This window comes from Mastigoproctus giganteus, chromosome 6 (genome assembly GCF_048544385.1).
Source record: "Mastigoproctus giganteus isolate SK-2022 chromosome 6, ASM4854438v1, whole genome shotgun sequence".
NCBI classification, from domain to species: domain Eukaryota; kingdom Metazoa; phylum Arthropoda; class Arachnida; order Uropygi; family Thelyphonidae; genus Mastigoproctus; species Mastigoproctus giganteus.
Genome location: NC_143580.1, coordinates 216916858 through 216929980, shown reverse-complemented (window position 1 = coordinate 216929980; position 13123 = coordinate 216916858).

The following is a 13123-nucleotide window of genomic DNA, read 5'->3' as shown; positions in this document are numbered from 1 at the left end:
TTTGTCAATATAATTTTTAGAAAATCATAAACCATACCAGTCATTGGGAATCCCACTTGTTACATTTGCCCAATCTAAAGAGTAACCATTAATCACAACCTGCTGCAGACAATCTCAGGATTTTCTTAGCAATTCCAATATGTTCCAGCTTTTAGAGTAAGCTCTCTGTGGGGCTGTGTCAAATGCTTTGGCGAACTACAATGAAATAAATGCTAAAGTTATTTCTTACATCCAGTGGTAGGATTGACTCAAAATAGCTACAAAGGTTGGTTAAAAACAATTTGCCCTTTACAAAACCATGTTATGTATACTTCAGAATTCAATACCATACTCTTGAACATTGCTTTCATGATTTTCCCTACCACTGAAGTCAGAATGATCAGTTAGTAGTTAACCAACTCTTAGCACAGCCTTTACATGTAGGCACTTCTCCAATCCAAGGATTTTTGAACCCACTGATATCCTTGGAATTAATCTTAAAAATGGTTCCATAAACTCTTAGCAGCTACCTCAGTATTTATTACTTTCTGATGTTTTTAAGTGGAGTTAGAGGAATGCTAGTTTCTCATATCAGGTTACTTGAAGTAAATAAAGTAAAGTCTAATCCTATAAAACCACAACACATACTACTGAAGCCTGAACAATGCAGGAATACCAGGAATGCTGTATATTTTTATACAAGTTAATCCAATTCATAAGGGTAACATTTACACAACTGTTTTATTTTGTACTATAAAATGGTGAAATAAAGTCCCTTTAGTTTAAAAGGAAGCAAATAGACTTAAAATTATTTCACATTAAAAAGTAAATGAAATTGTTTCTATGAAGACTAACTATTACAGTATACATAAATTTTAAATTTTCACCCACCTGGTTTAGGATATCCAAATTGCTGAAATATAATTAAAGAAATGCCATGACTAAGATGTCTACTGAAATGAATGAATTCAATTATTTAAATATAATATAAAAACATTTATATTATTATTATAAATGTATATATATTTATATTAAATGAAGGTAAGATAAGCTAGTCAGTAACCAAGTTACAGAGGAGGTTAGGCAAGCAAGGCAGGTTATGATAAATCTTTGGATGGATCAAATTGGTTCACTTGATATCAAATGTTTGACTGTTGATCCTGCTCAGGTTGCTATCAAACTGAATGAGTATTTTGCATCTACATTCACACATGAGGAATTCTTTAGGGAAGGGGATCCCAGAAGTTTATCAAACAGAGCAAAATTATTTTGTAATAACTAAGGAGAAAGTGGAAGAGAAATTATTGAAGTTAAACATAAGACACCTGGAGTGGATGATATCCATCCAATTATATTAAAGGAAGCAGCAAAGGAAGTAAGCAAACCCTCAGCCATAATTATGAGATCATCCTTAGATTCAGGGGACATCCATATGGATGGATGTATGAATGTATCCCCAATTCACAAAGGGGATCAAAGATTACATGAATACTTAGACTTGTTGGCTTAATGTCTGTTCTCACAATCAATAATGCAGTACCATCTAGACAAGACTGCAGTAATAATTCAGACATGTGCTTTTTAGGGGGAAAATCTTGTCTGACCAATTTGTTTGGATACTGATATGGTCAAAGGAATCTGAAGCAAAAAATAATTTTGATATACTTTGATTTCAAAAAAGCTTTTGATGCTACTGCACATAAGATGGCTGTACATACAAATTGGGGCAGTGTGGATTTAAGGGCAAGTTGCTGCTATGGATAAAGGGACGGTTGAGTGGGAGAAGACCGTGGTAATAAATGAACACTGCTCTTTGTGGAATTCCTCGGGGCTCTGTGTTGGGCCCATTGTTTTCTATATTTATCAATTATATTGATAAAGGCATATCAGGCTTAAATGTTCAATTTGCAGATGGTACAATTGGCAGCTTGGTTAATAACAGTATACCACTGCAACAGGATCTAGAAAAGTTAGGCAGATAAACTTCAGTTGCCATTTCTCAGCATAACATTGACAATTGCAAAGTACTGCATGTGGGTAGCAGTAACCCAGAGTAATGTACTAACTGTGATACTGTATTAAAATCAAAGATGAAAGGCCTGGGGGTAATTCTGCACTCAGATATGAAGTTATGATTATCCCATTGTATAAGGCAATGGTCAGGCCACATAGGTCTAGAGGCTTTATTTTAGGAAGGATGTAGAGCTGCTGGAACAAGTACAGAGAAGGCAATGAGATTAATGACAGGAACAAAGGGGTGCTCTTACCAAGAAAGGCTTCAGTTCTACAAATTGCAGCATCTGGAGACTAGGCACCTGCAAGGTGATCTGACTAAGGTGTTTAAGGGTTTAAATGGATTGAGAAAACTCAATGCTGATGGGTTTCTTCCTCAGACTATACAAATGAAGGGACAAATTCAAATTGAGGAAGGATGGTTGCAGAATAGATGTGTGGAAGTTTCTCTTTAGGCAGAGGATAGTTGATTGCTAGAACAAATTTCTATGTGCTGTTTTGTAAGATGACAACTTAAATTCAAGAACTGTACAAAACTATTGGAGGGAATGAATAGGTAAAAATGGTATGACTTTATTCTGGCTAATGCTCTAAGTTTGCTTTCTTACATCATTTGCCAATACCAATTTGTGTAGCAGTCTTCCATGTTGCACATGGAAGACTGCTACACAAATTGGAGCAGTGTGACATTGGAGGCAAGTTGCTGCTATGGATAAAGGGGTGGTTGAGGGGGAGAAGACAGAGTGGTAATCAATGGACACTGCTTGTCATGGACTAATGTTATTAGTGGAATCTCTCAGGGCTCAGTGTTGGGTCCATTATTGTTTATTGTATTTATAAAATGGTATTGATGATGGTATATCAAGCTTAATGTCCAAGTTTGCAGACGATACAAATGTTGGCAGGGTTGTTAAGGACACTACTAACAGTATGCTGCTGCAACAGGATCTGAAAACGTTGAGTAGATGGGCTGAGAAGTGGCAAATGAAGTTTAACATTGACAAATGTAAAGTACTACATATGGGAAAACAGTAACCCCAGACTAATGTATCAACTCTGTGGTACTACACTGACCATGGTAGAGAATGAAAAGGACCTGGGGGTTATTGTGCAGGCAGATATGAAGTTTTCTGACAGTGCAGACAGACTGCTAGAGTAGCTCATGGTGTCTTGTCAATGATATACAGGAATTTTCCTAGCAGGGATAAGGAGGTGATTATTCCCTTGTATAAGGCAATGGTCAGGCCACACCTAGAGTACTGTATACAGGTCTGGAGGCCTCATTTCAAGAAGGATGTAGAGCTGCTGGAACGAGTACAGAGAAGGGCAACAAGATTAGTGAATGGAACAAAGGGGTGCTCTTACGAAGAAAGGCTTAAGTTTTGCAAATTACAGTGTCTGGAGACTAGGCACCAGCGAGGTGATCTGATAGAGGTGTATAAAGCCTTGAATGGTTTGAGCATGCTCAATGCTGATGGGATTCTTCCTCTAGCTCAGAATAATCAGCTGAGAGGGCATAAATTCAAATTGAGGAAAGATAGATGTAGGATAGACGTGCGGAAATTTGCCTTTAGCCAGCGGGTGGTTGGTTGGTGGAACAGACTTCCATCCCTTGTCGTGGAGGTTGATAGCCTAAATAAGTTTAAGGCTCAGCTGGACAGGTATTTTGAACGAACAGAGGGGTGAAGTGGAAGTGGGTTTTTTTGGCTAATGCTGCATAAGCTTGCTTTCTTGCATCAAATGCCTCTACTAATGCAAGAATCCTGAAATTATAGGAAGTAAACAATAACAAAATGAACAGTTTGTAAAACAAATTCTAAACTAACTTTCTGAAATTTATTACAGTTGTATGAAAATAGTAGTGGTGGCATGTGATGTAAGAAAGCAAGTGTATGAGCTTTTGCAGCATCAGCCAAAAAAAAAAAACCACACCATTCCCTCCAAATGCATGTCCAGTTCCCCCTTAAACTTATTTAACCTATCAACTTCAACAACAGATGGAAGTTTGTTCCAGCAATTAACTACCTGCTGGCTAAAGGCAAATATCCACACATCTATCTTTTCTTAATTTGAATTTATGCCCCCTTAGGTTCGTAATCTGAACAAGTGGAAGGATCCCATCAGAATTAAAGTATGCTCAATCCATTCAAGGCCTTATACACCTCAATTAGATCACTGCGCAAGTGCCTAGTCTCCAGCCACTGCAATTTGCAGAACTTAAGCCTCTCTTGGTAAGAGGATCCCTTAATTTCCTCACCAATCTTGTTGCCCTTCTCTGTACATGCTCAAGCAAATCTACATCCTTCCTAAAATGAAGCCTCCAGACCTGCATGCAGTACTCAATGCCTGACCATTTCCTTATACAGAGGGACAATCACCTCCTTTTCCCTGCTAGCAAAATTCCTATATCATTGACAAAACCCCATGACCTGCACTGGCAGCCTGTCTGCATTGCTCAGAAAACTTCATATCTGACTGCACAATTACTCCCAGGTCTTTCATTTTCTACCACCATAAGTGTAGTACCACACAGTTGGTACATTTCTCTGGGGGTTACTTCTACCCATATGCAGTACTTTGCATTTGTCAAGGTTAAACTTCAGTTGCCACTTCTTAGCCCATCTGCCTGAATTATCTAGATCCTGTTGCAGTAGCACACTGTCAATAACAACCCTGCCAACCTTTGTATCTGCAAATTTTGACACTAAGCCTGATATACCTTCATCAATATCATTGATAAATATACAAAACAGAGGACCCAACACTGAACCCTGTGGGACTCTACTAATAACATTAGTCCATGAAGAGCAGCACCCATTAATTACCACCCTCTGTCTTCTCCCACTCTACCACCCTTTTATCCATTGTAGCAACTTACCCTTTAATACCATTCTGCTCCAATCTGTACAGTAGTCTTCCATGCGCAACAGTGTCAAAAGCTTTCCTGAAATCCAAATATATGATATCAAAATTATTTTTTCATCCAGTTCCTTTGTAACCACATAATATCCTATCAAATTTGTCAGACAAGACTTTCCCTTAACAAACCCATGCTGTGTCTGAATTATTGCTGCAGTCTTGTCTAGATGATTATGCAATGCATCTTTAACCAGTGACTCCATTATTTTGCCCGGAACAGAAGTTAAACTAACTGGTCTGTAATTACTCTTGTCACCCTTCGAACACTCTTTGTGAATTGGGGATACATTTGCACATCTCCCGTCCGTGGGGACCTCCCATGAGTCCAAGGATGCTCTCATAATTATGGCTAAGGGTTTGCTTAGTTGCTTTGCCACCTCCTTTAATATAACTGGATAGATCCCATCCACCCCAGGTGCCTTTCTTATGTTTAAGTTCAACAATTTCTCCTCCACTTTGCTCTCAGTTATTACAAAATCATTATGCACTCTGCTACAATTTGATAACCTTCTGCCATTTTCAAACCTTAACTCCTCATGTGTGAATGTAGACTCAAAATACTCTCAGTTTGTTTGCTATCTGAGCAGGATCATCAACAGTCCAACCATCGATATCAAGTAGACCAATCAGATTCATCCCCTTCCTTTTAGAGTTTATATAAGTAAAGAAATCCTTGTTTTTCTTAGCATCTTTTGCCAAAGATTTCTCGTAATCTGCCTTTGCCTGCCTAACCTCCTTTGTGACCTGATTACAGACTAGCTTATATCTGCAATAGGCTTCTGAGTCACTTGATAATTTATATGCATCCCATGCATTTTTCTTCTGTCACAAGTCTCATTAGTTGTACATAGTTGCTCTTATATGCTTATACAGAGTAGAAGCTCACAAATCTGGCATCCTCAGGATTAAGAATGAAGTTTAGGCCTAGATTCAAATACAATGTCAGGTAAAAGAGTATTTAAGAATATAGATATATACCCATGCACCTAAATTCTTAAACACTTACACCTGACATTGTATTTAAATCTTGACTATAAGATAGGCCTACACCTAAATGAAGGAAAAGTATGAATGAAAGAAATGGCATTACATGCCAAATTAAGTGAAAGATTAACAACTACATTAAAGTAAATTGTTGCCTATGTAAGTGACCAAGTACTCACACAGAAAATCAAGCACCACTACTACCCAGAAACAAAAGTAATGCACTGTACATTATTGCAATACTTAGGTTAACTTGAGCAGAGCCATGTAACATTTACTTGCAAGCACCAGTTGGCAGGTATACAAATGCCTTTGTTGCAAAAGGAATTTAGTAAACCTTAGTTTAACCAATAATCTCTTTAATGGCACATTTTCTTTAGCATAAGGCTTTGATCATAGAATTTCTGCTATCACTACCTACCATGAATAAAGGATCATGTGGGTCAGATGGGTCTTCACAGGCATCATTCCCAGATAGTTCAAAACTGGGCTGTTCTGAGTCAGTTGGAACATATGGTGGGAGGACATTCTTATTTCTCAGTTCAGTGAAGTTAATGCCCTAAAATAAAAAAATGGAATCCACTTTAAGGTGTTTTTCACCATTAACTTAAGATTCTTATAATAATTGAATGCTTCCTTATATTTAAAGAGAACTAATTTTAGTTATAAAATTAGTTTTAGTTTAATTCACTTCATTAGAATAAGTACCAATTAAAGAGAAATGTTAATTAGTCTATTTCAAGGATTGTGGGTTTTGCTATTTGCTTCTGGAGAGCAAATATACCAACTCAATGACATCTCAGTCCCAAGCTAATTCTTAGAGAATAGAATTTTGAATGTAAATGATAGTATGGCTGTTGCTAAACATAAGAATGATGAAAAAGTTGTTTACTGTAGTGTTATATGACCATGTGTGATCATGAGAAAGGAAAGTTCATATGAGTGCAACAGTTTTGTTTACTGATGGATTAAATTCTATCATCACAGACAAGCATTCAAATTTGACTGGCTTTTTCTGGATTCTTACTATCCTCAAGCTAGAATTTCAGCTGAAGAATGAAATTCAAATTTTAATGGAACTGGAGCTTACTATTTATATCCATATAGTGTATTTGGATGTGGGTGGTCATGTGCAATCCACTATGGCATTAATATTAGTAAAATAATAAGAGGAGTTTACCTCAATATAGTGCGTAGAACACTTCCGTATGGCAGTACTTTGCATTTGTCAATGTTAAACTTCAGTTGCCACTTCTCAGCCCATCTGCCCAAATTTTATAGATCCTGTTGCAGTAGCATGCTGCCATTACTATCATTAACAACCCTGCCAACCTTTCTATCATCTGAAAACTTCAATATTAAGCATAATATACCTTCATCAATATCACTCATAAATATACAAAACAATGGGCCCAACATTAAATCCTGGGGGACTCCACTAATAACAGTCCATGAAGAGCAGTGTCCATTGATTACCACTGTCTTCTCCCACTCAACCACCCTTTTATCCATTGTAGCAACTTACCCTTAATACCATTCTGCCCCAATTTGGACAGTAGTCTTCCATGTGCAACAATGTCAAAAGCTTTTCTGAAATCCAAGTTATTTTTTGCATCCAGTTCCTTTGTAACCATATAGTATCCAATCAAATTTGTCAGACAAGACTTTCCCTTAAACCCATGCTGTGTCTGAATTATTGCTGCAGTCTTGTCTAGATGATCCTGCAGTGCATCTTTAACCAGTGACTCCATTATTTTACCCAGAACAGAAGTTAAACTGGTCTGTAATTACTTGTCATCCTTCAATCCCCTTTGTGAATTGTGGATACATTTGCACATCTCCAGTCTGTGGAGACTTCCCCTGAATCCAAGGATGCTCTCATAATTATGGCTAAGGTTTGCTTAGTTCCCTTGCCACCTCCTTTAATATAATTGGGTAGATCCATCCACCCTAGGTGCCATTATTTTTTTTAACTTCAAAGAATTCTCCACTTTGCTCTCAGTAATTACAAAATCATTAAGCACCCTCTTGCAGTTCGATAAACTTCTAGCATTTTCCTCTTAACTGATGTGAATTTAAATGCAAAATACTCGTTTAGTTTGTTTGCTACCTGAGCAGGATCATCAATATCAAGTGGACTGATCTGATTCATCTCCTTCCTTTTAGAGTTTATATAAGTAGAGTGCTTGCTGTTGTTCTTGGCCTCCTTTGCCAAAGATTTATCATAATCTGCCTTTGCTTGCCTAATCTCCTTGGTGAGTTGATTACATACCAGCTTATATCTGCCACAGGCTTTCTATCACCTGAATTTATATGCATCCCATGCATATTTCTTTTCTGCCACGAGTCTCGATTTGGCAACCATTTAGGCCTAATCCTTGAATATTTCTTAATTGGTATAAAAAGCTTAGTAGTTTCCATGATTAATTCCTTGAATGCTTCCCACTTAGAATTTGCTGTTGGTAACATCAGTTGGACCCACTATACAGAATTTAAATTCTGTGAGACCACTGTAGTTGCCTTTACAGAAGCAAAAACCCTTCCATTTACCCCCTGATGGTAATTATATCTTTAAATCCCACATCAGCATACTGATCACTGCCAATTCTTATAACCAGATCAAGAGTATTTCTCTCTCTGGTTGCTCCTCAATCATGCTGCTGCAGAAAACAATCATCCAATAAATCCCCAAAAGTCTTGCTAGTGTGCGAGTGATCCACCCACAAATTCCAGTCAATATCTGGGAAGTTGAAATCTCCCATTATAAGGTTATGCTTATGTTAGCTTGTCTAAATAGTGGTATAGTCCAGTTTAAGTACTGTGCACCTTTATCAAATGCAGTGTGCATATACAATAAAGCATTACGAAACATATTGGAACTAAAAGCAGCATGCAGTTTAGACATTCTGATTTACTAGCCCACTATTTCTCTGTACAATTGTTTGTTGTACTCAGAATCATTAGGCCTATAACACTTCTCTTATTTTTGCTTTCCCAGTGCTTAATGTCACACCAAACTGACTCAACATTGTAGTGTCCATTATGTCACCTGGATGCACTTCCTTTGCTTATGTTTTTCTTAACAGCATAACTCCTCCTCCCTTCCTATACACACATTGTACTCCAAAATCCAAGTCTGCATTCCTAATATCTGTGCAACTCCAGATCTGATATCCCAACAATATCCACCTTTGATGTCTTTACTAGTACTTCAAATTCATTTACTATACTTCTAGCATTGGTGTACATGCACCTATTCTTATTTACCCTAACATTGCCCATGTGTTTATATCATGACTGCCAGCAGTCCCTGAAACCTCCCAGCACCCCTTGCTCCAGGCCACTGCTCATTATAATAATTAGTGCAAGAATCACCTTCACCTACTTAACCTTTTACTCTGAATCCCCCAATCTAGCAGTTTCCAACCCACCTAACACTGCCTCGATAGCATCAGCAAATACTCTTGCACCCTTTCTATTTAAGGGTATCCCATCCCTGTAGAAGTAGTCCCTCCTGTTAACAAGCAGACCATGCTGAAAAAAAGTCCCATGAGCCTTGCACAATCCCTCCAGAGCCAAATTGATTGACAAAGCTCTCATCATATACTCCCTCCCTCCCTCCCATTGTGTCTGGGCAGAATTGCAGACACTTTCAAATTTAACCCTAGCTCATGACTTTTTCAACATTGACCTGACCTGTACTTGTTAAGTACATCTGCAGATCTCCTACTCTAATGTCATTGGTGCCAATGCATACAATATCACACTTTGTGCCCTTAAAAGATTATCTGCTCTACATCAATTTTTGCCCCTGGCAGACATAGCCCTGGTCCTATTCCACCTATCCTTTTTACACAATATTACCCATCTCCCTGACAAGACTCACCAACAATAACTCCTGTGGGACCAGCACATTCTGCCTTTGAGATTGCTGCTGTGTTGGCAGATGCACAAGAGTGAGCTTTGGCAGTTGGGCAGCCAAGAGCTTAATGGGCCCTTCATTAATTTCAAGGGCATTTACATTACACCTCAAGCTCTTGTAGACTCATCAGAATGCCAAGTTAATACCTAATTTCTAGACATTCTCTGCACCTAGCACACAGACATCCTCCTTGGCTAGATCATGTTGTGTTCCAGAGAGTTTGGCAAACATTTCACAAGTTGCACATTTTTTAGGCTGTGATTGATTGAAGAATTGTTCCCAAGTCATAGCACTTCTGCCCATTGCTCTGGGGCATGATATTTAAATTATCAAGATCAATAAATTTAATTATCAAAATTACACTAATAGAATCCTAAATGCAGTGATGCATATTACACTATTTAATTTTACATTAGAACTACTTATATACTAAAATTAAAAATTGACGATTCCCTACCACTCTATAAAACAATGGCTCATATTTGAATGAAACAATGATTTTACATATATTTACATAGTAACCTACAAAAAACTAATCTAAATTAAAAATAACCAGTGTAACTAGAACTATAAGGCTACTTATAAAGTACAATATAAAAAAAAAAACAATTAGGTAAATAAAATGGCAAACACTTATCACTGCCATAATGAATGGCAGCTTAATGCCATCGCTGAAGAACACGATAATTAAGAACTACAGATTGAGTCTATATTGGCCTAGAGGATAGGCAGGATCCAGAAACATATCCAGAGTCAAATCTAGCATTTGCACTATCAGGCACATCTTATTAATACAAATAAGATGTGGAATAATCTAAATTAAACTTAATGTTGTCCCATATACATATAAAAAAAATTAAAAAAATAGCTCTACTAGGGAGAAGGGTCTACAGAAGTGATAAGGTTTAAAGGGTCACAGATCTAAACAGCTAAGAAACTCTTACAAACAGCAATGTATATGATGGTTGGCAATTGGGGAGACATCACAAAAAACAGGACCCTCATTGGCTACAGAACACAAATGTTCAAAAGTGGTGGTATACTACTTTTGCTAATAATAGACTGGTATCAACCATAGTCCTCAAAATAATTGTCTAAGTATGCTGCAGTAATATGGATAAAGTTGTTACATAACTATTAAGCTAAAAGCAGTTGCAAATGGCCTATCTTATGCCTAGGCAAAGAAGGCAATTGCCTAGAGCCTGTAAAAATCACAGGGACTGGTCTCCTCAAATCATAAAATAAGTTTATTTACAATTCAAAAAACAAAATTCTACCATAGTGCCCTCTGCCACTGCAAAAACCTTAAAACTATGGATAAGGAGACACCAACTGTTCTTCCTCAGCAATTATGGCTGCAGAAAACACCTTCCAGAAACTTTAGTCTGTCAAATAAGTATTAAACTGTATGGTACTGAACAAACAATTGCTTCATCTTAGAGCAGACTAGTATAATATCAGTAATTTAAAAGCAGTTTCAAGCAAGAATTGACAAGATGACTTATGTGCCATGACCTATCCATTTATCATTATTATTAATCCAAAACATCAAATATCATTTCATAATAAGCATTTTTTATAGAGGGCCCAAAAATACTTTTGCCTAGTGCCCACATATCCCCAAGTTAGGCCCTGGTTACAAGAGATTCTACTTTAACAAAAATTTGAGCTTTTGAATTTGGACAAGCTGTTCTTAAACTGATTTTAATAACCATATTTCAAGCAAATTTCTTGTCCCACTAAATTCCAGGCTAATCTAAATTTAGTTTTAACACAATGGCTTAAAATATGGCAACATGTTTCATTCACAGAATTTAGTAAAAAGGGGAAAAAATAAAATTTGAGAATTCAAGGATCAAATTTATATTCTTGAATAATTTTAACCAGTAGGCTTTAAAGGAATTTGAAATACATCTCAGTTAAAAGTTGGCAATAATTTAGTAGGTACATTAGACAGGCATTAATAAGCCTGTTTCCTGTTTTATTGGATTTCATTAGTATATAGTTCTTTAGCCAATCTATTCTCAGTTTCTTTAGCCAATCTATTCTCAGTTTCAAACTGATGGAAAATTAGCATAAAGTGTCATGCAAAAGAATGTACTGAAATTCTTTTCATCACTCTAATGATTTACTTCACACAATCAACAGACAATATATTTAAATTTTGTAGCACATTTTCACCTTATTAAAAAAAGTTAAAAGAAACTGGAGAGCCTTTGAAAGCACTGTATTACCAACTCCCAACAAACAATGAATTAAGATTGCTTAGATTAGAAATCTATTTGCATGTTCAGTATTTTAATATATTGGAAATATACATTTATCAAGATACCAAATGGTTACTTAAACCAAAAAAGGTATGGTGCTAAGATTTGTAGCTGCAGAAGAAACATTGTTTGCTAGGAGAAGGTTGTTTTTTTTAAAATCTGCTATTTAAATTAAATAAAAAAAAAAAAAATTTTGGTACTGCTAAAACAAGAACTTTTGTTTTTTCTTCATAAGGAAAAAAGCTATTAACCCTTTAGATCATTTGCTGGTTATTGCCAGTGTAGAGTAGGCAGATTCTTATTAGGTGCAAGTTTCCTGGGAAAAACTGACAATAAAAAAAAAAAATTAAAAAAGCAGAACCCTATGAATAGAAAAAGCTGAATTAAGCACTCACTTCAGTAAAGTACTGTGCCAACAAAGGAAAATGGCAGTATAAAAGTTAACTTTTTCATAATGGAAATAAAAAAAATCTCTGCTGTTAATGAGAACTTTTAATGCTTCATTTTGTAAACAGCCTTGCCACTTTTCCCTTTTGTGACATAAAATTTATTGCCATCAAGAGCCAAATTTTAAGCTTCCACAATAATTATATTCCTGGAAAGTCTGAATAGGTAAGAGATACCAGGAAAGTCATTTTATACATTAACCTTTATAGGTTAAACCTGAGCTAAACATCACACTAATAAGAACTGTTTATGATCAAGTAACTTTATGAATCTGAAAATGACAAGTCATTCATTAAGCAATTTAGTACACTTACTGCAAAATAGGGATGTAATTTTATTCCCTCAATACCATCATCATTACAGCCTAGACGATCTTTTGGATCCCTGCATAGAAGCCCTGATATAAAGTCAGTGACATCTGTGCATAGCCCAGGTGGAAACACAAGCTTAGTTTGCCTAGAAAAGAAAAAAAGTCCTCTCAGAACATAACACATAATTATAGATTAAGAAGGGAAAGAAGCAGCTTTTGGATAGTTAAATTACAGTAGTTAAGCTAAGATGATTTAAACTCAAGTGTGGATATCAGGTTTTA